The sequence below is a fragment of the Etheostoma spectabile genome, unplaced genomic scaffold (assembly GCF_008692095.1).
Source record: "Etheostoma spectabile isolate EspeVRDwgs_2016 unplaced genomic scaffold, UIUC_Espe_1.0 scaffold00004116, whole genome shotgun sequence".
Lineage (NCBI taxonomy): Eukaryota > Metazoa > Chordata > Actinopteri > Perciformes > Percidae > Etheostoma > Etheostoma spectabile.
The window spans coordinates 1-26,434 of record NW_022603110.1 but is presented as its reverse complement, the minus strand read 5'-3'; the positions used below and the strand labels follow the sequence as shown (position 1 = coordinate 26,434).

The window sequence follows — 26,434 nt, the reverse complement described above, 5'->3', positions numbered from 1 at the left end:
TTATTTAGTGCAGACATAAGGTTATGTTAAGCCTGCATGTTTTTACTGTTTTTAAGAAACATCTGTATTTGCCATAGACAGTAAAGGTATTTACAGCATGATACCGCCGCAGGGTTGCTTAGCAACCGAAGTAAAACAAACCGCAAAAGTGCTCTTTGAAAACAGTGTAAATACCTAGTTTGCTAGCTAGACAATGTGGTAATTGTAAGCTGGTGTGCTTTCCCTGCAGGGCAGGCTAATTATAATGTTGTTTGCTATTTCTTTCTGAATAATTGTTTCTTCCTGTGAAGGCTGCAATTCATAATGTGTGAGCCGTTTGAGCTCAACAATCTTGGACCACAAATTGAGATCGATTTGATAAATAACACTTAAACCAGCTTAGAGCAGTTCCTTTAATGCCAAATTAAATGTTCCAATCTCTATAATAAGATAAGATGGTCGATGGTATCAAATGCAGCACTAAGATCTAATAACACCAATACAGAGATAATCCTGTGTCTGATGCAATCAGGAGGTCATTAGTTAATTTTCACAAGTGCTTTCTCTGTGCTATGATTAACTCTAAATCCTGACTGAAAATCCTCAAATAAGCTGTTGCTAGCCAGAAAGTCACACAGCTGTTTGGCGAAGTCCTGCTTCTGAAGAATCTTAAAAAGACATGGAAGGTGGATATAGGTCTATAGTTGGCAAAACATCGGATCAGGTTGGGCTTTTTCAGAAGAGGTTTAACTACAGCTACTTTAAAGTGCTGTGGTACATAGCCTGTTAATAAAGACAGATTGGTTATATCTAGTAAAGAAGTGTTGACTAATGGTCAAACTTCTTTAAGTAGCCTAGTTGGGATGGGATCTAAGAGGCAGGTTGATGGTTAGATGAAGAAATAATTGAATTAAATTGATAAAGATCAAGTGAAGCAAGAAGCAGTCTAAACACGTATCTGGTTTTACTGATGTTCTAAGGTTCCTGACTTTAGAGATAGTCCGTGCCAGTTAAAGGCAGGTCTTGGTGAATTTGCTCCTAATAATTGTGAATTTATCTTTGACGAATCTCATAAAGTCGTTACTACTAAGAGCTATGATAATACTTGGCTCAATAGAGCTGTGACCATCCGTCAGCCTGGCTACAGTGCTGAAAAGAAACCTCACTTCACTTCGTTCACCATTGCATTGGTTTCACTTTCAGAACCGGAGCTAACAGTACAGCTAATCTACAGTCTATGGTCAGTCACATTTATATGCAGGTTATGTAAAGAAAAGCCATATCACAGAGGTTCCGTGAGTGTTAGTAGTTATCACATCTGCTTTACACGCAGAAGGTCCTGTGTTCAATCCCAGTAGAAACCAGACTTATGCTTTAAAGTAGAGAACTATGTATTTGGTACCACCTGGGAATTGTATTTAAAAAGTCTTAAAAGAATTGAATGCAATAATTAAATATAAGCCCATGTCTTTCCAGAACCTCACTCAAGCCATTATTTTTACTGTATTGTTCTGATTATGTTAAAGATGACAGTACATCAGAGGTTTCCATAGTGTAGTAGTTATCACAGTCTGCTTTACACGCAGAAGGTCCTGGGTTCAATCCCCAGTGGAATCACACTATGGTTTGAAGTAAGAACTATGTCCTGTGTACTGTGGCGCAATGTGTCATTTGAAAAGTCAGGAAAAGGGGCTGAACAACAATTGAATAAAAAACCCACAGCAATGCTTTTTTTTCTCAGTCAATTAGGTCAAAAGTTATACATAGAATTGTAGAAATTAAAGGAAACTGGACTTTCTTAAAGGTTCTCCAAATACGTTTCGTCTCTCATTCTTGGCAGTGTATCCATCGATGGACTATTCTGTATTATGGACTGTCTTTGTTGTTTGTCTAGTGATATATGTCAAAGGAATGAGACAGGTTGTGCCTTTTACAGAGGTTTCATAGTGTAGTAGTTATCACGTCTGCTTTACAAGCAGAAGGCCCTGGTTTTCAATCCCCAGTGGAACTGCCTCCTCTACCACTCCACTAAACCCCCTACTCCCCTCATTGCCTCCCCCCCCACCTCTTTTGTTCCCACACCTCCCTCCTCACTCCCCTGTAGTCAGCCCTCCTCCCATTTCCTCTCCCCCATTGAAGTGTCAATGGGGGGAGAGGACATTCACACCGGCCAGGTGAAGAGACAGCTGGAAAGGCTTCACGTGCAAGGTGCGGGCCCGGACGGCATCAGCCCCAGGTCCTGAAGACCTGCGCCAGTCAGCTGTCTGGTGTTCTCCATCACCTCTTCAACCTGAGCCTGAGCCTGAAGAGGGTGGAAGACGTCCTGCCTTGTCCTGGTCCCCAAGAAGTCGACTCCATCTGGCTTAAGGACTACCGCCCAGTGGGTCTCACATTCCATGTGATGAAGGTGCGGGAGAGGCTGGTCTTGGCCTACCTGAGGCCGCAGGTGAGTTCTCTCTGGACCCTCTACAGTTTGACTACCAGCCTTGTCTGGGAGTGGACGACACTGTCATCTATCTTCTGCAGCGAGCTCATTTGCACCTGGATGGCGAGAATCACATTTTTTGATTTCTCCAGTGCATTCAACACCATCAGCCTCTGCTACTAGGTGAGAAGCTGCGGGTGACGGGTGTCGGTGCGTCCACAGTCTCCTGGATCACTGAAACCTGACAGACAGACCACAGTTTGTCGGTCTGGCGGTCTACCGTGTTCCGTCTGATGTTGAGTTGATGTGAGTGGCACGGGGGCCCCACAGGGGACTGTGTTGTCTCCTTTTCTGTTCACCTTGTACCACAGACTTCCAGTACAATCAGAGTCATGTCACCTACAGAAGTTTTCTGATGACTCTGCAGTTGTGGGGTGTATAAGGGATGGACAGGAGGGAGAGTACAGGGCACTGGTGGGTGACTTTGTGGAGTGGTCTGGTAAGAATCACCTGCTTCTGAACGTGGATAAGACCAGAGAGATGGTGATCGACTTCAGGAGGAAGGGAACGGCTCCGCAGCCCCTTTGCATCCTGGGAAGTGACGTGGAGATGGTGGAGGAGTACAGATACCTGGGTGTCAACATGACAGCAGGCTGAACTGGAAGGTCAACAGTACTGCTGTTACAAGAAGGGGATGAGCAGACTCTATCTCCTGAGGAAGCTGAGATCCCTTCAACGTGTGCAGCAGGATGTTGGAGATCTTCTACCAGTCTGTTCTGGCCAGCGCTCTGTTGTCCTCCGCCATCTGCTGGGGGGGGCAGCAGCATCGGAGCCAGCGATACACAAACAGACTGAACAAACTGATCAGGAAGGCTGGCTCCTGTCGGCTGCAAACAGGACACTTTGAAGCTGTGGTGGAGAGGAGGTCACTGATCAAATGTTATCTATCATGGATACCCTGACCACCCTCTCCACCCCACACTGGTCCTACAGAGGAGCTCCTTCTCAAAGAGGCTTCGACAGTTTAAATGCGCACGGACCGCTACAGGAAATCATTCCTACCACAGGCAATACAATCTTCAACACGTCATCCCTGGGGGGTAGATGAGACTCTGAGACACCACAATATTGCAATAAGGGCAACCGGCACGATTGGTTCATTTACATTTAGCATACTTAAACAGTTGCAGATTTTGTTTTTCCCATCTTGTACATATTTAAATATTTGTTCTTATATTCTTATATTTTGTCCTATTATAATTATTTCATGTATATGTATGTATGTATATTTTGTGTGCTGCTGCTGTACAACACTGTAATTCCCATTTTTTGGGATCAATGAATATCTATCTATCTAAAGAATCACTACTCTAGTGTATAGAGCAGCATATCTCCACCAGACTCCATGTAAATAATCATACTTTTAGCGTGTATAGAACAGCATTCTCCTCCAGACTCCATGTAAATAATCACTACTTTTAGAGCACTATCACCAAACCCACCAAAATCCATATAATCTGGGGTTTATTTATAAAACTGCATGTAGGATCTTACGGAAAGTGTACGTACACCCAAAAGCCAAAATAAATCAGCCGATTAAAAACCATGTGCATGCACATCTGTATGTAATATTCTGTTATAAATCACATATTACCTACAAGTGTGCATATGTGAATCAGCCTCTTATCCCTCCCTGTACACGCCCACTTTTCATTTTAATAATCTGTTAATTTTAAAGTATAACTTGTGTATATTTCAACCTGGACTCCATCCCCCGTGGTTCTGTGTATGCAGAAGCATTTTGAAATACATTCTTTGAGGGGCAGGAAAAAAGTGTAAAGACCTCCGAACTGGAGTGATGTGAACACTGAGTTAATATATACATTTATCATAATTTAAACCATAATTTCATACAATAATAACTCAAGAAATGTACTCACTATATAACACACACACACACACACACACACACACACAAACACACACACACCACACACACACAAACACCACACACACTACTTTCTACATTTTCAGGATTTTAAATATTAAAAATAAGTTTATGAAAGAAAAGTTCAGTTATTGTTATTACTACACACATGTCAGGTGATTTAATATGTATACTATATTACATATTATTTTGTAGTTTTTCCGTGTTTTTTATAACCGTTAAATAATTTATTTTGAATGTGTTCAGTTTACAGTAAAAATACAGTTTTTTAAAATCTGTTGACCTACTTCAATTCTATTGGTTGCTGTTAACGTCCCGTCCAATCAGCTGTCGATGTGAGGGCAGAGGGGGGGCCTTCGGCGACGTTATCCGTGATTATGAAGAGAATCAGTTATCTTTACCGGGGCTGATTAGCTGCACTTACTGAACCAGACAGAAGGTAAACATTCATACATTCATTCATTTCCATATGTAAACATATGGAAAACATACATATGTGTGTGTGTGGTGTGTGTGGTGTTAATATTGTTTTACATCCATACAGTTGTTAAAGTTATGATACCAATGGCTGTTAGCATCGTTAGCCCGTTAGCATCGTTAGCAGTTAGTGTAGCACAAGCTAAAGTCCTTGTGGAGGGTGACCAGACGTCCCGGTTTCCGGAAACAGTCCCCGGTTTTGGTGACCTGTCCCCGGAAATGTCCCCAGTTTTCACTGTGACTGACAGACCTGAAATTGGAATGAAAGAAAAGAAAACACTGACCCAACTGACCTAACTGGCTCTGTAGCCTACAAGCTAGCACTAGCTTGTAGTCTAATAGAGCCAGTTAGTAGTTGTTTTAAGTGAGTGAGTGAAACCATAGACAGTTAAAGAAGTGGACCAACAGGTCCCGTTGTTTCCATGGAGACCAGTGAAGTCTATTAGAAGCGCTTTCCCATTGATGCTGAGCGTTACTGCGCAGCCTCCAACTGACGACGTAAATGTGACGTGAGCAACCTGTCTGAAAGTTGTAAACGGTACGTAATTACTGCTAACTAACATGCTAGTTAACATTAGCATAGGCACAGGCTAATTACTGCCTAACTAACATGCTAGTTAACATTAACAGACACAGGCTATTACTGTAAACTACATGATAGTTAACATTAAACATAGGCACAGGCGAAGGTACTTCTGGTGTGAAGCAAAAGGTTTCTTCTATATGTGAGATGCCAGACTTGACCTAATCATTTCTTTAGAGGGGGGGGGGGGGGGGGACAATAGCCGTCCTGATCTACTCGTCACTGAGACAACAGATGATAATTAAACAGCTTGATATGGAGCATTCACCACTGAATTAAATCAAATCTTCTCAACCGACTGCAGCATACTTTAGCTAAATACATTGTTTTACCTTTCATACTCAACACTGTCAACGGGCTTATCTGCTAACGTTAGCTACCAACAGTTACCTTGGAACATTCCAGCAAATAGACCAAGCTTTAATGCGTTGCCTGAAATATATCTTCAAACAAACAAACAATTGCTGATTTTTATGTTTCTGAAATGTGATCATTTGAAGCTTTCCGTGTCGTACGTTAGGGAAAGAGATATGATCCCAATTACTTTGGTTCTATTGAAATCAGGATTATTTAACAGGATTCCTTGTTGTCTCTTAGAAAGATGTTTTCATTTATTAAAGTTAAAACAGCTTAACTGGGATTTTTTTGCTTCGTTCTTTTACTGTAGAAGAAATGTTTGGCTTGTTTGTTTTCTTTAAACCAATCAGAATAGTCGTGGGCGGGGCTGAGCTCTGGACGCAACGACTTTGGCTCTGCTACATAGTCTCAGGAAGGAACTGTTCACCCTGATAGAAGAAACACATGTGATGTCGACAGAGAGCAGACAGACACACACACACACACACACACACTATGCAATGTGCTGCATCCATGGCTTATCAGTCTGTGTAACATTACTTCGTCCTCAACAATCCTGCTCCAATCACCCCAAAACATCCCAGTTAGATATAAGATGGCTAATGTTAACATATTCTTTGGGAATCTTTACAGTTATTCCCTTAAAGAAGCGGCCAGGCCTTCCTTGTTGCACCATCAAAAGTCTTTCTGAACTTTCCATTTTCACACAGGAACATCTGGAGATGTTCTGCTAAATGAAGTGTGGTTGGTCCAGGCTACTGTGCATGTAGCTTGTTGCTCAGTTAATGACTTTTGGGGCCTTACATTGTAGTAGTTCTTCCAGTCTGAATGCAGGAGATACTTGACACTCTGGAGTCCTATGGATTGGTCCCCCATCAGCCCTTTCATTGTCTCCATTCAAACAGAAGATTTTAATCTAGTAAAACACGGTCAACTAGCATTCACTTACACCTCCCATTAGTTCTTCTAACCCTTGTATCTTATCTCTGCATGTCCCCCCCCCCCCCCCCCTCCTTGGGTCTAGTAAAGGCACCTTCAGAAGACGGCAAGCTGGCGACCAGAGCAGGAAAGAAGGCAAGAAGGAGGAGGAGGTGGAAGAGGAAGAGAGGAGTATGTGGTGGAGAAGGTTCTGGACCGCAGAGTGGTGAGGGAAGAGTAGAGTTCTGCTGAAATGGAAGGGGTTCTCAGAGTAAGTATGAGTCTAGAATATTAATGTTTGGTGTTCTTGGTCCTGATATACTGTGTATATATATATCATATCATATAACTCAATGCATTTCTTTATTTTCATGACTATTTACATTGTAGATTATCACTGAAGGCATCAAAACTAGATGAACACATGTGGAATTATGAAAAGTGTGAAATAACTGAAAACATGTCATATATATTCTAGTTTCCTCAAAGTACCCCCCTTTACTGTGATTACTGCTTTGCACACTCTGGCATTCTCTTGAATGGTAGTCACCTGAATATTTCCCAACAGTCTTGAAGGAGTTCCCAGAATGCTCAGCACTTGTTGGCCCTTTTCCTTCACTCTGCGGTCCAGCTCTCCCAAAACAATCTGGATTGGGTTCAGGTCCGGTGAGTGTGGAAGCAAAGCACTCCATCACTCTCCTTCTTGGTCAAATAGCCCTTACACAGCCTGGAGGTGTGTTAGGAACATTGTCCTGTTGAAAAATAAATTATGGTCCAACTAAACGCAAACTGGATGGGATGGAATGTCGCTGCAGGATGCTGTAGTAGCCATGCTGGTTCAGTATGCCTTCAATTTTGAATAAATCCCCAACAGTGTCACCAGCAAAGCACCCCCACACCATCACTCCTCCTCCATGCTTCACGGTGGGAACCAGGCATGTAGGACCCATCCGGTCACCTTTTCTCCGTCGCACAAAGACACAGCAGCTGGAACCAAAGATCTCAAACTTGGACTCATCAGACCAAAGCCCAGATTTCCACTGGTCTAATGTCCATTCCTTGTGTTTCTTGGCCCAAACAAATCTCTTCTCCTTAGCAGTGTTTTCCTAGCTACTATTTGACCATGAAGGCCTGATTCAGTCTCCTCTTAACAGTTGTTCTAGAGCTATGTCTGCTGCTAGAACTCTGTGTGGTATTAATCTGGTCTCTAATCTGAGCTGCTGTTAACTTGTGATTTCTGAGGCTGGTGACTCAGATAAACTTATCCTCAGCAGCAAAGGTGACTCTTGGTCTTCCTTCCTGGGGCGGTCCTCATGTGTGCCAGTTTTGTTGTAGCGCTTGATGGTTTTAGCCGCTGCACTTGGGGACACATTCAAATTTTCCGGACCGACTGACCTTCATTTCTTAAAGTAATGATGGCCACTCGTTTTCTTCACTTAGCTGATTGGTTCATGCCATAATATGAATTGTAACAGTTGTCCAATAGGGCTGTCGGCTGTGTATCAACCTGACTTCTGCACAACACAACAGATGGTCCCAACTCCATTAATAAGGTAAGAAAGTCCACTAATTAACCCTGAAAATGCCCGCCTGTAAAGTGGAAACCATTTCAGGTGACTACCTCATGAAGCTCATTGAGAGAACACCAAAGGTTTGCAGCACTATCAAAAAAGCAAAGGGGGGCTACTTTGAAGAACTAGAATATAAGACATGTTTTCAGTTATTTCACAGTTTTTTGTTAAGTACATAATGCCACATGTGTTCATTCATAGTTGTGAGGCCTTCAGTGATAATCTATAATGTAAATAGTCATGAAATAAAGGAAATGCATTGAATAAGAAGGTGTGTTCAAACTTTTGGCCTGTACTGTATATGTGTCTGTATGCAAATAATCTACAGCATAGATTGCAGCATTGTATCATGCCCTCAAATAATCAATGGATTGTCTAAAAACAAAGTGTGAGGAGAGGTTCTTCTGTCTGCACCCACCTTTCCAGTGAGGATAACACATGGGAGCCACAAGACAACCTGGACCTGGACCTTATCACCGAGTACATGCAGAAACACGAGGAGATGGAGGAGAAGGAGAAGAAGGAGGGCAAGAGGAAAGGTGTCAGGGAGGAGGAGGTGAGTGAAGGAAAGAGGGTACTCCAGACTGAAGAGTCCCAGAAATCTAATCTCACTTTTAATGAATGCACACAGAGGGTTTCACAAATGTCTTTTAGGATTTATATTTAAATGACTCTCGTCATTACAATATGCACGTGCATATTACATACATACATACATACATACATACATGCAAAATAGTAAGACTAGGCAATTCCAATTGCTTTGGCAAAAGAGAGCGGATGACAGTTGGCTCGAGTCCAGTAGATCAGACGGCTCTGCAGAGTCGCGTAATTACGACTTCATGACTTTTCATGACCAGCTGAAGGAGCGGCGGTGTACATAGCAGAAACCCTGTTGTGCGTCTGCCCTATACCGGGTCTGGCCGTCATCAACATAATAATAAGACGGTAGCTGTGGCTCAGTGGTAGAGTGGTTGCCAATTGGAAGGTTGGTGATTCAATCCCTGCAGTCCTATGTCAAAAACACTGAACCCTGAGTACGGGGTGTACTTGTACAGCAGCCTCGGCCACAGTGTACTTATGTGTGTGAATGGTTCCTGTATTATGTAGAAGAACTTTGAGTAGTCGTTGACACTAGAAAAGTGCTAAAGAGAACAGTCCATTTATCGTTTTAGTCCAAAGAAAACTCGGGTATCATGGCCAAGTTTTAGTCAAACCATTTTTGTCTTTTTTTAAATATTATTTACACAGACACATGTTAGATAAGAGCCAGGGCTCCTGGGCTCTACAACACGTTGTTGTGCGGCTCAGGCAGAGGGACCGCAAAGTTAGCTAACGTTAACTTTTTCCAGACAACGGAGTTGGATTTGCCTTTTTTGCGGACTAAACGCTGCTGTGGCTGCTCTCCTTCTAACATCTTTACTCGTGCTGAGTTTTTAAATTCCACTGGATGCACACACCTTGCCCCCTGACTGCTGAGAAGTTTTATGGCTTCGGGAAGGGCAGATGTGTGCATGCGTGTGTCATTCAGAACACAAGACGAAATAAGAGTGTTCTTCAATACAGAACTTTTTTCTCTCGATTATACTATTTTTGTGATCGTTGGAGTCAAAATCTAAATTAAAATCAAAATTCAATTAATTGCACAGCCCTCGCTAACGGTAAACATATCCTTTGGGGATCTTTACAGTTATTCCCTTAAAGAAGTGGCCAGGCCTGCCTTGTTGCACCATCAAAACGTCTTTCTGAACTTTCCATTTTCACACAGGAACATCTGGAGATGTTCTGCTAAATGAAGTGTGGTTGATCCAGGCTACTGAGCATGTAGCTTGTAGCTCCAGTTAATGACTTTTGGGCCTTACATTTTAGTAGTTCTTTTAGTTTGAATGCAGGAGATACTTGACACTCTGGAGTCCTATGGATTGGTCCCCTCATCAGCCCTTGCATTTTCTCCATTCAAACAGAAGATTTTAATCTAGTAAAACACAGTCAACTAGAATTTCACTCACACCTCCATTAGTTCTTCTAACCCTTGTATCATTATCTCTGCATGCCTCCCCCCCCCCCCACCACCACCTCCATAGGTCTACTAAAGGCACCTTCAGCAGACGGCAAGCTGGCGACCAGAGCAGGAAAGAAGGGAAAAAAGAAGGAGGAAGAGGTGGAAGAGGAAGAAGAGGAGTATGTGGTGGAGAAGGTTCTGGACCGCAGAGTGGTGAAGGGAAGAGTAGAGTTTCTGCTGAAATGGAAGGGGTTCTCAGAGTAAGTATGAGTCTATAATATTAATGCTTGGTGTTCTTGGTCCTGATATATATAATATATTTACATATTGCAGTAAGTGTCAACATGGTATCATGCCCTCAAAGTTGAAGGTTTGGTATTTTGACACTGCATTGCAGACCCACAAATAACCTTATAAGATGGCAATAGAAAAGGAAAAGGAAAAATAGGAATGATAATTAGAGTGAGAATGGATTGTCTAAAAACAAAGTGTGAGGAGATGTTCTTTTGTCTGCACTCCCCTTTCCAGTGAGGAGAACACATGGGAGCCACAAGACAACCTGAACCTGGACCTTATCACCGAGTACCAGCAGAAACACGAGGAGGAGGAGAAGAAGAAGAAGGAGGGCAAGAGGAGAGGTTTCAGGGAGGAGGAGGTGAGTGAAGGAAAGAGGTTACTCCAGACTGAAGAGTCCCAGAAATCTAATCTCAATACTAATGAATGCACACAGAGGGTTTCACAAATGTCTTTTAGGATTTATTTATTATACCGTAATTCCTCAAAGAAAAACGGTAGTCGTTTAAACTGCGGCCCTCTGATAGTGGCCGGGGCGGGGGGCAATACGGATAAAGGCCGGGAAAAATCAGAGTGGATAATCTCCTCGGTGCCTTTCATACAATGTGCAGTTAAGTTTATCGTAATGTACATTTCTACCAATTTAACTTAACAGATTCAACAATATATTCACACTTTGTTTTTCTGGATTATGGTTCTCATGTAAAGTATTTTTTGTGATCAAATTTTTATTTTTGATCTAATTAAGAAACAAAGAGTGCCAACCAATCCCCTGAGTCGGAGAGGCTGATAACCCCTACAGATACTAGATCAAGTTCAACTGGGAGTCAAACACTCCCTCAAAGAAACTTTTCCAGCACTACCAATCCCAGACCATCCCCCGGTTGTTACTGACTGGCAGATATATCAATTAAATTTTATATATTATATATATTTATAAATCACAACATCAGTTATCTCTTTGCGCTTTCCATAAAGATGAAGAGCAGGTCTAGACCGTACTCTGGGATGTTATTTATCTCCCAGGTCTTTCCATAAAGAGCAGGTCAAGGCTGGCAACAAAAACGCCACACAGATATTCAATCCAAACTTTATTAACACACAAACACAGCGTAACCATGGTAATACAGCAGTGGAACTTAGACAAAGAAATGCTGTGAACAATGCTTCTGGTTTTACTTAGCTCGCTCCACCATGGCACCTTACTAACTCACTCACTCTGTCTACAAACGCAGATCAATAGACATGCATGTATTGGTGGGGGGTCGTATTAGGCCACCCCCATTTCCACCAATCATTAAATCTTTGTATCCAAAACCTTTACATACAGTTGTGTTCAGAATAACAACAGTGTTTTTAAAGAAGTGAATAATGCTCCAAATCCTTAGAATAGCTTTTAATTCCATAATACCAATGCATTGGGAACACTGGCCGTTGATTTCCAAATCAAAACATGACCAACATTGATCAAGTTTGTGTTCTACCTTTACAGGAAGTGAAGAAAAAGGAATATTAGCAGTATTTGCATTTTTCTTTACAAACTCAAATGTTTACTGTATAAACTGAAAAATGTGTTAGGGTTTGAATCCCTGCACTAATATTTAGTTGCATAACCATTATTTCTGAGAACCGCTTCATATCTGTGTTGCATGGAGTCACCTGTATTCCAGCCCAGGACCATTGAACTACATCCCATAATTCCTCTGCATTACTGGGTTTGGACTCAGAAACAGCATTTATGATGTCACCCTACAAGTGTTCTCTGGGATTGAGGTCCATGGATCGGGCTGGCCACTCCATAACATCCATCTGGTTCATCTGGAACCAAGACTTTGGTCCTTCCTGGTGTGTTTGGGTCTTTGTCTTGTTAAAAGACCCGTTTTAAAGGCATTTCCTCTTCAGCATAAGGCAACATGACCTCTTCAAGTATTCTGATGTATTGACACTGATCCATGATCCCTGGTATGTGATAAACAGGCCCAACACCACAGTATGAGAAACATCCCATAACCAGCATGCTTTACTGTCTTCACAGTGGACTGGGGCTTGATTTCAGTGCAGGGGGGTCGGAGGACAAACTGTCTGCGGCTCCTAGACCCAAAAAGAACAGTTTCCCACTCATCCGTCCCCAGAATGTTGCTCCATTTCTCCGTTGGCCAGTCAATGTGTCCTTTGGTTTTTTCCCACGTCGGTCAGGCGTTGGATGCCATTTCAAGGCATCTGAAATGATTTTGGCAGAACAGCTTATAATCTTCTGCACTTCTTTATATGTTTTCCTCTCTCATATCAACTTTTTAATCAAAGTCCTCTGTTCCTCAGGGCAATGTCTGGAACGAGCCATTTTGCTGAGTATTTCAGTGTCAAATGCACTATAACCAGCATGCACAACATGTGCTTCCTTCCTTAAATATGTATATATACAGTATATAGATTAAATATGGGCCATAACTGACACCTGTTTCTTCACAGAATCAATCAGCTCACTAATTGAACACAACACTGCTAGTATTTTGAACATGCTCCTTTCAATTACAGATTCAATTCCACAGAATGAGCAGCATGCATGTCATGACTGTTGGTTTTCTAGGACTTTTATTATTATTTGCCATGTAGAAATATCACTTTTACCAATATGATTTATGAGTTTAGTGATGCTATTATTTTGAACACAACTGTACATCAAAGCTATTTTTTAAACATCCATGACCACGACACATATGCACCTGTGTTTTTCAGAGGCGTCAGTGATACTCAGCAGTTTTATTCTTCACACAGCAGAAAGCTCTGCTGAGCTTCAGAACTGCTTGAGGAAATGTAGCTTGTGTGGACAATACCACATTACACTACCATATTACTTTCTTACACAATACTGCTGGCTATACAAGTTTGATTTAGCAAAAACAACAACCTAAAACAAAAGGTCAAAGGTCAACTAGTGCCCCTCATTGCTAATGCCTATCAGGGACAATGGTTCCAATTTACTTAACTGGAGTAGAGCTGTTCCAGCAACATGAAGACAACACGGTAACCCCTACAGATACCAGTGAAAGCTCAAAATCTGTGGGAAAATGTTACATTTTCAACTTTCCCAGCACAAAAAAATCCCGGATAATCCCCCATTTGTTACCGGCTGGCTAAAGGCTGGCAACAAAATACAGGCCGCACATAAATTGATCAAAAGTAGTTTATCTATCCCAAACTAACCAACACTGGATGTTACATGTCCCATAATGCAACTCCATAATAGTGATGTTGGCAGATAATTAAGAAAGGTAATGCGTCAGTCAAACAATGTTCCATAGACATCCTCTAATGTTTCTAGTTTAAGATAGAACTCTACAGCATGGCACCTCACTAACTCATTTTCTTGGTTTCCTGACTGTTGATAGGAACGGAGAAGAAGAGGGGTCAAACGTCACCGCTGTCAGCAGTGTGACAAATCCTTCACAACATCAGGATATTTAAAGATTCATCAGAGAGTTCACACTGGAGAGAAACTGTACAGCTGTGATCAATGTGGGGCAGCTTTCACACTACAGAGTACCCTGAAAACCCATCAACGCATTCACACTGGAGAGAAGCCGTACTGGTGTGATCAATGTGGGGAAACCTTTTCTCAGAGTAATCACCTTAAAACCCATCAGCGCATTCACACTGGAGAGAAGCCGTACAGCTGTGATCAATGTGGGGAAACCTTTTCTCAGAGTAGTAGCCTTAAAGCTCACCAGCGCATTCACACTGGAGAGAAGCCGTACAGCTGTGAACAATGTGGGGAAACCTTTTCTCATTATAGTAGCCTTAAAACTCACCAGCGCATTCACACTGGAGAGAAGCCGTACTGGTGTGAACAATGTGGGGAAACCTTTTCTCATAGTGGTAACCTTAAAAGACACCAGCGCGTTCACGCTGCCTCGTTGTGAACATGTTTCAGAGCCAAGCTGTTTCCTCCTCCTCATGCCCTGATAGCTGTGTTGTTATATTCTGATCTTCTCTCCACATTGAAGGCTGACCAGCAGTAACTCTATCTTCTGACCAACATGTATGTTATTGTGGATCAGCTGGACTGTTTTCTGCCTGTCCTCAGAACTCTTTACCATTTAGGCACCAGAATCGGTGCCTAAACCCATCCTTTTAAAAATACCTTTTTTAAATGTATATATGTTTTAAAATAAGGAGCACAAAAAAACAGCCAGCAATATTTAAGAACGGCTTGTTTATCGCTATATGGTCCAAATGAAATGTAAAAAAAAAAGTTATATTTCCCCAGTAAATTGCTGCTAAATGACAAAAACAACCACTAGATGGAAAAAGGCAGCGCTGGTGTTTCAGTAGCACCAAAATGAGGCCCTGAAATCCCCGTTACTATTCGGTCCGATAGATACCGGGTGTTAAGGCACCGGTGCCGTACTAGCACCGGGTTTTGGTACCCAACCCTAACCACAATGTACCCACCATGGAGAGGAGAAGGAGAGGCCCAAAGGAGAAACATTAAGACGTTTAAAGATGTTTTGGTTGGAAAACGTAGACATGTTTGAAACTTTTTGATTTTGTAAAAACTTTCTTCTCATCTCTAGAAACATACTCTTTTTTGGCTGACAGAAAGTCATTGTAAGTTTTATTTATATAGTGGGTTTGGGATGAAACTATGAAAAGTTGGGAGTTTAGAAAAAGCGCAAATTAAACATTTGTGTAAATTGGTCCTCTCATCATTACCAGCACACTAGAAGTTGGCCATTTTTAATTGTACGCTCTCAAGTTATTGTTGTTTTATAGTTAAAATAAAATAAATTAAACGAGGCCTCGCGCGTGAGACTTGATATGGTGGATTTATCCTTCCTGCCCTTTCTGTGATTAAACTCCTTGACAAGAGAACGTTTCCATCCACTAAAAGTGTTGAAAGACTCAGATTATTATGCTAAGTGTGTGACAACATTATGAGGGGGGGATCCCTACAGAGATAGAGCTTTTAGTTAGAGAGTAAGATCCTTTTAGTTTTGTAAAATTCATAGTATAGTATGTCAAAAAATCATAAAATGTCATAAAAAGTCAGTCTAGTATGTCGAAAAATTTCATAAAAAGTAAAAAAAATCATAAACATTCAATTCAATTCAATTCAATTTTATTTATAGTATCAATTCATAACAAGAGTTATCTCAAGACACTTTACAGATAGACTACACTCCAGAATTTACAAGGACCCAACAGTTCTAGTGGTTTCCTCCAGAGCAAGCAACAGTGCGACAGTGGCGAGGAAAAACTTCCTTTTAGGCAGAAACCTCGGTCAGACCCAGGCTCTTGGTAGGCGGCGTCTGACGGGCCGGTTGGGGTTAGAATGAAGAGTGGCAATAACAAAAATAGAAAAAATTTGTAGTTTGTAGCAGTTCTTTGTAGTAGTTCATAGCATAGCAGGACGCTGTGCGGCATTACAAGGCACAGCAGGACGTAGCAGGACGTAGCAGGACACCGCAGTGTAGCAGTTGAACATGGCATCACAGAACGTGTAGCGGGACCATGGCGATAGCTGCTACCCTGATTTCGGAGCCTCTTTGATCCAAGGGAACATGCTGGGGAAAAAAGAACATAAGGACTCCGGGGAATGACTCCCCAGAAATAGGTTAGTAACAAGCATTTCTGGGACATGGATGCACATAAATGAAAAGATGGAAAGATAGAGGAGAGAGGAGCTCAGTTTATCAAAATAAGTCCCCAGCTGTCTAAAATTATTACAGCAAAACCAAGAGAGACGAGGTAAAGAGAGCTCCAGCCCGGTCAGGCTAGAACTCTCCCCAACCGGATCGGGCTGTATGCCAAGTCTCCCTTTAGTTCTATTATATTCTTGATTATATGATAGATAAATCTGACAACTATGTGACTAACTACTACTCCCTAACAATATTCGATTATATGCCCTAACTAGTGTATCAAAATAAGTCCCCAGCTGTCTAAAACTATTACAACAAAACCAAGAGAGACAAGGTAAAGAGAGCTCCAGCCCGGTCGGCCAGAACTCTCCCCAACCGGATCGGGCTGTATGCCAAGTCTCCCTTTAGTTATATTATATGATAGATAAATCTGAAAACTATGTGACTAACTACTACTCCCTAACAATATTCGATTCTATGCCCTAACTATAAGCTTTATCAAAAAGGAAAGTCTTAAGCCTACTCTTAAATGTGGAGACGGTGTCTGCCTCCCGGACCCAAACTGGAACCTGGTTCCACAGGAGAGGAGCCTGATAGCTGAACGCTCTGGCTCCCGTTCTACTTTTAGAGACTCTAGGAACCACAAGTAACCCTGCATTCTGGGAGCGTAGTGCTCTCCTAGGGTTGTAAGGTACTATGAGCTCTTTAAGATAAGATAATACATCTGGGCATTGAGACTGGAAGTGCGCTCTATCACTGAAAGCACCTCTAGGGGGGTCCTGTGTCATCACATTTACAATGCATGTGTATGTACTAGCTCGCTTCGACAGCTCAGTTGGTAGAGCGGAGGACTTTAGAGGCATAAGGCTGAAATCCTTAGGGTGCTGGCTTGAAGGAGCAGTCTTTTCCAGAGTTTCCCTTCAGGGATCAATAAAGAATTTCTGATTCTGATGTAGAGATGGACAGACAACCCAAAAGTATAATACTTCTTGCCGAGACATAACAAGAAACAAAAAAACTGACTATTGTAAGTAATGAATGGCTTCATGAATAGACAACCATCATCCCAATGTATGCCATTAACAGTCTATGAGTGGTCAATTAGAGTCCAATGACTTTCTTTGGGGCAACTCCTTTTTCCTCCAGATAGAGCTCATTCAGCATTAGAAAGTACCACTTAGTGCTGAATATCTATTCCAAAACTCCCATTCTTTTATTTATTTAGCTAGCGGTGGACAACAGCTGAAATGTACTTGCTCTGCATGTGTTAGTGTCTGATGATGAACTCACAACCAAGACAACCCCAAAGAGAAGCACTTATGAACACAATGATCATCAGTGTCTTTATTTGAGGTGATCTGAATGTGATTACAATGATATCTTAAGTTACAGTCTTAACCAATAGAAACGTGTATGAACATTTGTGCAAACAGGTATAGAGCTACTTGTCATGTTGTCGTGGCCGAGTGGTTAAGGCGATGGACTAGAAATCCATTGGGGTCTCCCCGCGCAGGTTCAAATCCTGCAGACAACGAGCGCTGCTTTTTAAGAGTGGTAGCCAACCAATGACACATCACAGTATACCCAGATGTTCCTTCATAAACAATATTGTCTTATCTCATTGGTACTGGAAGCAACCAGTCTCCACCAATGTATTTCTTATCAATCTGTCTTACAAGATTTGCAGTGAACGTTGTATTGTCCAGCAGAAAGGCAACAGGTGTGTTACTTTTCAACTATGATTTATACCATAGCAGTGCAAGCATTTTGCCCAGGTTTCATTTCAAGCCACCGCATATTTCAATTTCCTTGCGGGAGTCATCCCAAAAGGATTAATAAAGATAAGTCTAAGTCTATCTCAGAAAAAAGTCAAAAGAATTTCAAAATCTTCAGGGGATGTAGCTCAGTGGTAGAGCTCATGCTTTACATGTATGAGGACCTGGCATCTCCAGCAGGTATTATGGTAGAGTCTTTAAAAGAGGTGCAACAGATATTACCTCCTGTGGTAATCTGACTGGTAAACAACACAACAAGCACTTTGAACGTACATGCTTTACAGTTTCTATTTACAGTATTTATTACTTGTAGTGTAGTATATTTACTGTATTACACTCCAGTTTTTACGTGTGTTACAGCGGGAATAAAAGGTATGAGCACTGAAGTTTCTTTTTTTATGGGTGAAATAATCTCAACATGCCATTAAGTTTACTCTTCAGCAGGTGGAGACATTTCACTTCAGACACTTGCAACATCAGTTGCTGTGTTAAACATCAACAGACTGGATATATACTTACTGAAGATACAAAGCACAGGAAATAGTAGAAGATGGTTTTGATTCATCAACCTCTGGGTTATGGGCCCAGCACGCTTCCACTGCTAATATTAATATAAAGGCTTATATTGCAATCTCGTCACCCTACATGTAGGTGTACCTATGTTTAAATAAACGCACTGTAGCAAAGTTTATGTAGTGTTTTTTTAATTTTACCTGTGTTTTTTTTCTGTGAGGGACAGCTCTGTCAGGCTTATTTATGTAGCATGGAAGCTAGCATTGGCTAAATAGCAGCCAGCCTGCTTCTAAACAAATACTTTTTAATTATCTCAACACTTTGAGATAACGGCAGACCGTCTGCGTCTGCAGGACCTGGAGCTCAGCGCCAGTGTTTCAGTTTAACTGTTAAAAAGTGTTGAGCTAATTAAAAGGTATTTACAGTATTTAGAAGCGGGCTGGATGTTAGTAAGCTTATGCTAGCTTTCATGCTACATAAATAAGCCGGACAGAGTTGTCCCTCATCTGGGGATAGACTTTAATGCTTTACAAACACCAAAGCAAGTAAGCGCTGTGACTAACATTACTCTTCTGAAGTGATTTTGGAGAGGGACATCAGGTAGAAATACTCTGGTTGACTAGCATGACACCATTGTATTCATATAATAATCAATCCAGGTTAACGTGAATGACAGTGACTGCATGTTGCTTCCTCTAAATTTCAGGTTGTGGTCGACTAGCGAGGCCAGCTCGTTTGATAAACTGACCAGACCTGCATGCCTCTTGTTTCTTTGGGCTAGTTGTATTAGCTTTAGCCTGGCTGGTAGCAGCTTTCTGCTTGTTTCTTTAAGCTAACTATATTAGCTTTAGACCGGCTGGTAGCAGCTTTCTGCTTGTTTCTTTAAGCTAACTATTTTAGCTTTAGCCTGGCTGGTAGCGCCTTTCTGCTTGTTTCTTTAAGCTAACTATTTTAGCTTTAGCTTGGCTGGTAACAGCTTTCTGCTTGTTTCTTTAAGCTAACTATATTAGCTTTAGCTTGGCTGATAGCAGCTTTCTGCTTGTTTCTTTAAGCGAACTATTTTAGCTTTAGCCTGACTGGTTGCAGCTTTCTGCAGTGGGAAATGGCCGGGAGACGTTGTGATTATGTTGCATTAATCAGGGGGTTTAGTTTGTATTTGCAGAGAACATAAAACCCCAACTACTGTAGCGTCACTCACTACCCATCAAATACTATGACATCACTGTGTTAGAGGCAGCTGTTGCCAACGGTAGGCTACTTTTCTCCACACAAAGAGCCTCACTTCCCATACCAAACTCCGTCGGACTAACGTCACATACACACGTTGCCCACATGGCTACCTGTCTTAAAGGGGAATGGTCGGATGGTAATAATCATGTAAAGGAGAAACGGTGAAAGGTTACTTTTCTATCAAGCAGCAAAAAAGTATTAACGTCAACATCGTAACGTCCTGCAATGTGACTTTCGCGCATGCGCACATCGCGATGTCAATGCTAAAACACAATATTGTTCAGCCCTAACTGACGGTATACTTCAGTAAGCTAGTTTGCCACTTTTATCTTGGGTAATGCCACATGTAAGTATATCTTAGTTTATTTAGATACCCAACATAGGTTATACTACGTACACTGTATAACAATACATTACGTGTTTCTTTATTTCATCTTACATTTTTGCTAGCCTGTTGTGTAGTTATATTGTTTTTACAATTATCTTTGTTTAATAGCTGTGACTCCTTACTATCTAAGTAACTGGTCATTGTGTTTTCTCCCAGTTTCACCCTTTGTAACTCAAATAAACGTGTTACAAGGATCCCAGTCGCCAGTGCTTGATGGTGGAAGGTGTTTAGCTGCTGGTCAGATTGCACTGCGTTACGTACGTGAAGGACAAGACATATTTCATGGTAAGTATTTCCAGGTAATCTCTGCACCTCTAATCTCTGCACCTCTGTTATTCTAATATTACCATGTAATAAAATTGAAACAGGCAGTTTTGCATTTTCCACCACTGATTCATGGTTGTTTGACAGTAACTACCAGAAGCATTTCCAGGTAATCACTACACCTCTGTCTTACTACGTAATAAAATAGAAACAGGTAGTTTTGCATTTTCCACCACTGATTCATTGTTTTTATTTCAGAAACTGCCGGAAGCATTTCCAAGTAATCACTACTCCTCTGTTTTTGTATTATTACCATGTAATTAAATCGAAACAGGCAGTTTTGCATTTGGCACCACTGCCTTCTAAATCTCTAACCATGCGCCATTTCTTGCCTAAAACAATATAACCAACAATTTGTTAAATTAAATTTGATAGATGTAACTCCTTGATGGTCTAATGGCTAGGATTTGGCGCCCTCACCGCCGCGGCCGGGGTTCAATTCCCAGTCAGGGAATGGTCAGGACTTGACAGATACAGATTTAAAAGAGTACGTTTTTGGTTGATTTGTCAAATTCTTCCTCATTAGTTTAACGTTTTAAAGAGTACTGTTGGAGAAATCCTTCTATAAACTGACAACTGACTCCATGATGAATTAACACAGCGTTTATTCTTGTGGTCAACAGATGAAATGCGTTTCCGGGCAGTTAAACGTGCACGGACCTGATGGAAACTTGTCTAGTACAGAGGTTCCCAAAAAGGCACTTAAACAATAGCGTGCTCAGGGTTATATTGGTTCCCCTTGTGGGGCCTGATTGGTCAGCTATACTGTTGCTGGGGTACAATCCCTGCTCTGCCTCTTCCTTCTTGCCTGTCTATTATTTTCAGTTATCATTTACTTCACAAGACAGCTATGTTCACTCCCTTCTTAGTTTGTACGTCCTGTTCTCTGAGTTATCAGACCGTCCTCGAACTTCAGTGTCCTTGGCCTCACCATCTCCTCTTCTCGTGCTCACTGTAGCTTATCTGACTAAGATAGCCCTTCCTGTTCTCTCCCTCCTAGCCGTACCCCAGCTGCAAAGCATAATGTATAATATGTCACACACACACACACTCTTATTTAGTCTTTGGTTAATTCAGCATATACTTTAAGCCAGCTTTTACGTGGCCGTTCCTGAGTGCCCTGTTCATCACCACCTCAGTCATTGTATTATTTTCCCACAAATTCCCCCTTTTCGCACCTACTAGGTGCGAACACTTTTTACACTAACTGCAGTGCCTCAACGTCCTCCCCGTCCTCAGGCATGGTGAGTAATGGCAGCATCCCAGCGGAATAGGGAGGCGGCGCTTTTTCTTTGGACAAGGCAGTGGTGATGAGCCGGGATATCATGGTCCGCAGGCAGGGCACACAGCAACACCCACAGGTAACTAGAATAGCGAGAAAAACAGCAATAGATGTCAAACAAGCAGTGATAAGATTCTTCCATTTGCCAAAAAAGGTTGTCATCCACCCCTCCAATGGATTTGATACACCTGAGGCGTCATGCATCTCCTGGGAAAGGGCTCGAAGTTGGTTCAAAGCCCTGGTGACCTTCCCATCCGGGGCAGTGTTGTTAGGGATGACCGTACAGCACATCTCTCCGAACATGGAACAGACTCCTCCTTTTTCAGCCAACAGCATGTCCAGCGCCATCCTATTCTGGAGCGCCATGAGGGACGTTGGGGCCATCTGCTCGGCCAGGCCTTCGATGGCATCCCTAGTTGCATTGCTCAAGCGTAAAACATTATAATGCACAAAATTTATCCTATCTACATTTTTGCTGGGAGTGACGGGGAAGATGGCTGAAAGCAGTGGTATATTCTCAAATCCTGCGGCTATTTGATCTGCCAATTTGTATTCATTCGGGACACCCCTAGGAACTCCTATGCTGTCTATATAGGTTGGGGTTCCCGCCCATGGATCAAAAGCCGGGCCTTGCATACTACGGGCCCTGCGCCTTCTCTTTACGGTCAGTTGCACAGCCTTATGGTGGGTATAGTGGACTCTACTCCCCACCAAAGATATGGGCATAGCTAATCTAACCATAGCACAAACTCCTGACGTTTGATTTGGGAACTTTATCTGGGAGTACAACCTAAGACCACCACAATAGTAGAATAGTCCTATTCTAGCCACTGGGCCTAGGGCTGTTTTGTTTTGTACAGTTGTATTACACCAGTCTGGGGGTATATCACCTAGTTTGATTGTGGGCTTGCTTGATCCGGTGAGATTGAAACAGTGATATCTTGCACCCTCCCCCTTTATGGCGGTAAAATACCCTGGTTTTTCAAAGCCTGGGGGAAAGAGGGATGCTAGGGTAGTACAATTGCGGGAAGCTGTCTTAGAGTGTGTGAAGTTCAACATGCATGCATATACTGCTGGGTCCTCATTAGGAAACAACGGGGCCGGGTTAGTGAACATGACTGGTCTAGCTGTGGCACAGGCCACGCACCCTTCCATGTGTTGTTCTTTGGCATTCTGTATTAGCCACCTGATCCATAAATTGTCCTGGCCTGCACCTGCTGATAACTCTAACACATCTTCCACCCTCATTTTAGAGAAGTCCTGCACTATTACGTCTTCCTCCTTCAGGGGGGGTTTTACTGTAGTCTCTGCCATGTCAGTGTCATTCTGTGTGTGCGTGAGGGGATCCAAATATTTATCTGCAGGGGGGTTATCTGGTCACTTCCTGCTATCCATACACCTATGGCTAACATCCACACATCCTGACCGTTCCTGCTCCCAATTGCTCTATTTACTGACAGGGTTATGGATTTTTCGTGGGGTCTGAACTATAGTCCCGCTGTATAGATAATATCTCCCATTCATCTTGTTGTACCCACCAATCTCTTTTGTCTGTCAACCTCGCCCATGGTTTCCACCCTCCTGTTGTCCAACCCGCGTCATACCAGCTGTTACAGAGACTACCTTTCACCTGTCCGGAAGCGCTCCTTTCACAGTCCTCTACCTTTTGATAGTCGTCACAGATGTACACATCTGTGTTTTTGTAGAAACTATTATACCCCCCGCAGTCTATAGCCTGACACAAATCAAAGGTAAATGACGTGGTTGAGTCTCTCACATAGGGGAGAGTCAATCTGGCACCGCACCTTGGGGATGGGCCCTTAGTGTGTTGCTTCACTACTGCCCAAACTGCTCTTCTTTTCTCTCGTCTAGTTTCATTTCCTTTGTTACTGAGAGGTGGTTGGACACTACCGGGTGATTGTTCTTTGTGGTCTCGGTCCCCATACGCATGTTCCAACCCCAGAATTAATGCTGCAACTCCCACTACTACTACTACTGCTAGGACAACTGTTGTCTTTTTCCCAAACCCCATTGCCTTCCAAGTTATGGATGTACTATGCGGGGGCTGTTCCCCGCCAAAACATCTCTTCCATCTATACATTTTGGATTGCTTTTCTAATTTCTGCCAATGGGCGGCTAGGAGGTGCGGCTGGGGCACAATGTGTCAGGTGGTGCCAAGGTGCTCCTTTTTTACCTTTAACCTGACCGAGTGTGAAGTAACCTCCCTCACTTCGTAAGGCCCGGACCACCTGGGGTCAGTCCACTTCCTCTTGTGAACTTTGACCCTGACCCAGTCGCCTACCTTGACAGGTAGTGTTGCTTCCTCCTGCGGTTTCCTGTTCGCCAACTGGACCTGCGTAGAAAGGGCTGAAACCAGAGATGTTAGCTTTTTCATATAGTCTGTCATTTCTATTTGCTGAACATCTAACATTGGCATGTGGCCTCCATCTAGTGGAGGTCCTGGCATTTTTCTCCCTGTCATTATTTCATGTGGGGTCAAATGTGTTTCTCGTCCTTCTGAGGACCTCATAGCCATGAGGGCCAATGGGAGCGCTTCTACCCATGTTAACTTGCTTCCTGCACATGCCTTGGCTATCTTAGCCTTCAATGTCTGGTTTGCTCTTTCCACCATTCCCTGTGACTGTGGATGATAAACTGATCCGAAGGCATGAGTGATTCCCAGGGCCTGTTCTACTTCTCTTAGTAGTTTGTTGTTAAAATGTGTGCCATTATCTGACCTTATTTGCCTGGGGACCCCATACCTCGGGATGAGTTCAGTTTTGAGCCATTTCACCACTGTTTTTGCGTCCTCTTTTCTGGTGGGAATGGCTTCTACCCACCTAGAGAACCTGTCTACCATCACCAGAAGATACCTTTTTCCCCCTACCACATTTTCTGCGCCCATATCAGTATAATCTATACTGATATCTTGAAAACAAGCTGTGGGGACTGGGTACGCTCCTTTTAGTGTGGTGTATGGTTTCTGAACATTATGCTCTCCACACACCCTGCATTCCTGACAAAAATGTGTCACCATGTCCCTCAAATTTGGGTGCCACCACAGCTCAGACAGATTCAGGAGAGTCTGTTTTCTTCCTTCATGTGTTGGTCTGTGTGCCTCAGGTAGCAACATTCTGCACATCTCGGCTGATGCTGCTATCTTTCCTTGATGAGACCTCCATATCCCATCTTTGTCTTTTGTGGCGCCGCTCCGCTGCCACTGATTCCATTCATAGGCTCCTGCCTTTTTCTGCATTTCTAGAATGTCTTTAGGCTCCAGTGCCATTGGTTGTGATTCTATCTCTTTCGATAGTACCATCTGTTTTGGGGAGTATCCTCCCGCTCTTTTGGCTGCAGAATCTGCTGCCTCGTTTCCTGCACTTACTCTTCTTGCCCTGCGTCATGTCCTTTGCATTTCATTATGGACACCTTTAGTGGAGCGGCAATAGCCTCCACTAGCTCCATTATCTCCTTCTGATGTTTTATGGGCATTCCTGCAGAGGTGACGTATCTCTCGCCTTTTCCACATGATCGCGTCCAAGTGTGCTGTTCCATGAGCATAAGCAGAGTCTGTAAAATGTTCACTGTTCTTCCTTTGGCTAGCAGAAGGGCTGCGATCAGAGCTTTTATTTCTGCTTTCTGTGCTGACGCTGGTTGGTTTATTATTCCTGCTTCCAATGTCTGATGTGTTCCATCTGGGTGTTGTTGGACTACTGCATATGATGCTTTGTTAGTCCCATCCTTTGTTTTGTAGCAACATCCGTCTGTGTAGAGCCACATGTCAGCCGACATGTCTGGTACGTTTTCCAGATCTGACCTTATTCTGCTTTCTTGGGCTGCTTCTTCCTCGCAAACATGTGGCACTCCCTGTCTACTCATACTGTTGGCCATGTTTATTCCTTCTGATGAGTAGGTGATGTGCGGTTGGGTACAGGCAGTCTGCAGTTTTGTTCTCCTTGTGGCACTGTATGCAAATTCCTTGCTGGCCAAAAAAGCTGTGACACCATGTGTGGTGTGGATTGTTATTGGATGGCACATTACAATATGTGCTGTTTTGTCAATGGATTTTGCCAGCGCCGCTACATAGCGGGCACAGGTTGTCTGTCCTTTTTCCACTGTATCCAGCCTTGATGATGGTACATCAGTACATGTCTGTCTCCCCCCTTTTTTTCTGAAATAAAATGGCATTGAGAAAGCCATTGTTTTCAGAAACATCCATATGAAATGGGAGTGAGTAGTCCTGGGAGGTGAGTGTCTCTGCCCTTGCTAGGGCACTTTTGAGGTCAGAGAAGGCGGCCTCGGCCTCTGTTTGTCCATAGGAGGGGGGCTGTGAGACAGCGATGACCAGCAGCAGCCACCAGTTCCCTGAGCGATGTAGTTCTGTTGGTATAGTCAGGGATATGTTGAGCGCTGTATCCTGTGAGGCCCAGAAAAGACAGCATGTCTGCAACTGTGAGGGGAAGCGGGTGATGCAGAATAGCCTGTCTATGGCTGGAGACACCCCAGCCTGCTGATGAAATTTGTCTGCCCAGAAAAGGACTTGTCTCCTAGCACTTGTACTTTGTCCCTTTTGACCTTGTAGCCTTTTGAGGCTAGGAATGTCAGCAGTGCCATTGTCTGTTCCACACAGGTGAGGGGATCTGTCAGCCAGCAGAAGGTCGTCCACAGAACTGTATGAGGACCACAGTTGTGGGGAGTTGCAGCTGCAGAAGATGAGATTTGAGGG

At 42.9% G+C, this 26,434-nt stretch overlaps 2 non-coding genes across 2 annotated transcripts; both read left to right on the top strand.

Moving 5' to 3' along the window:
* Window positions 1-1,522: 1,522 nt before the first annotated feature.
* trnav-uac (transfer RNA valine (anticodon UAC)) lies at window positions 1,523-1,596 on the top strand. Its single transcript has one exon. It is a non-coding gene; the product is annotated as a tRNA-Val (tRNA).
* A 16,052-nt stretch (window positions 1,597-17,648) lies between these two features.
* On the top strand, window positions 17,649-17,730 carry trnas-aga (transfer RNA serine (anticodon AGA)). Its single transcript has one exon. It is a non-coding gene; the product is annotated as a tRNA-Ser (tRNA).
* The last annotated feature ends 8,704 nt before the right edge of the window (window positions 17,731-26,434 follow it).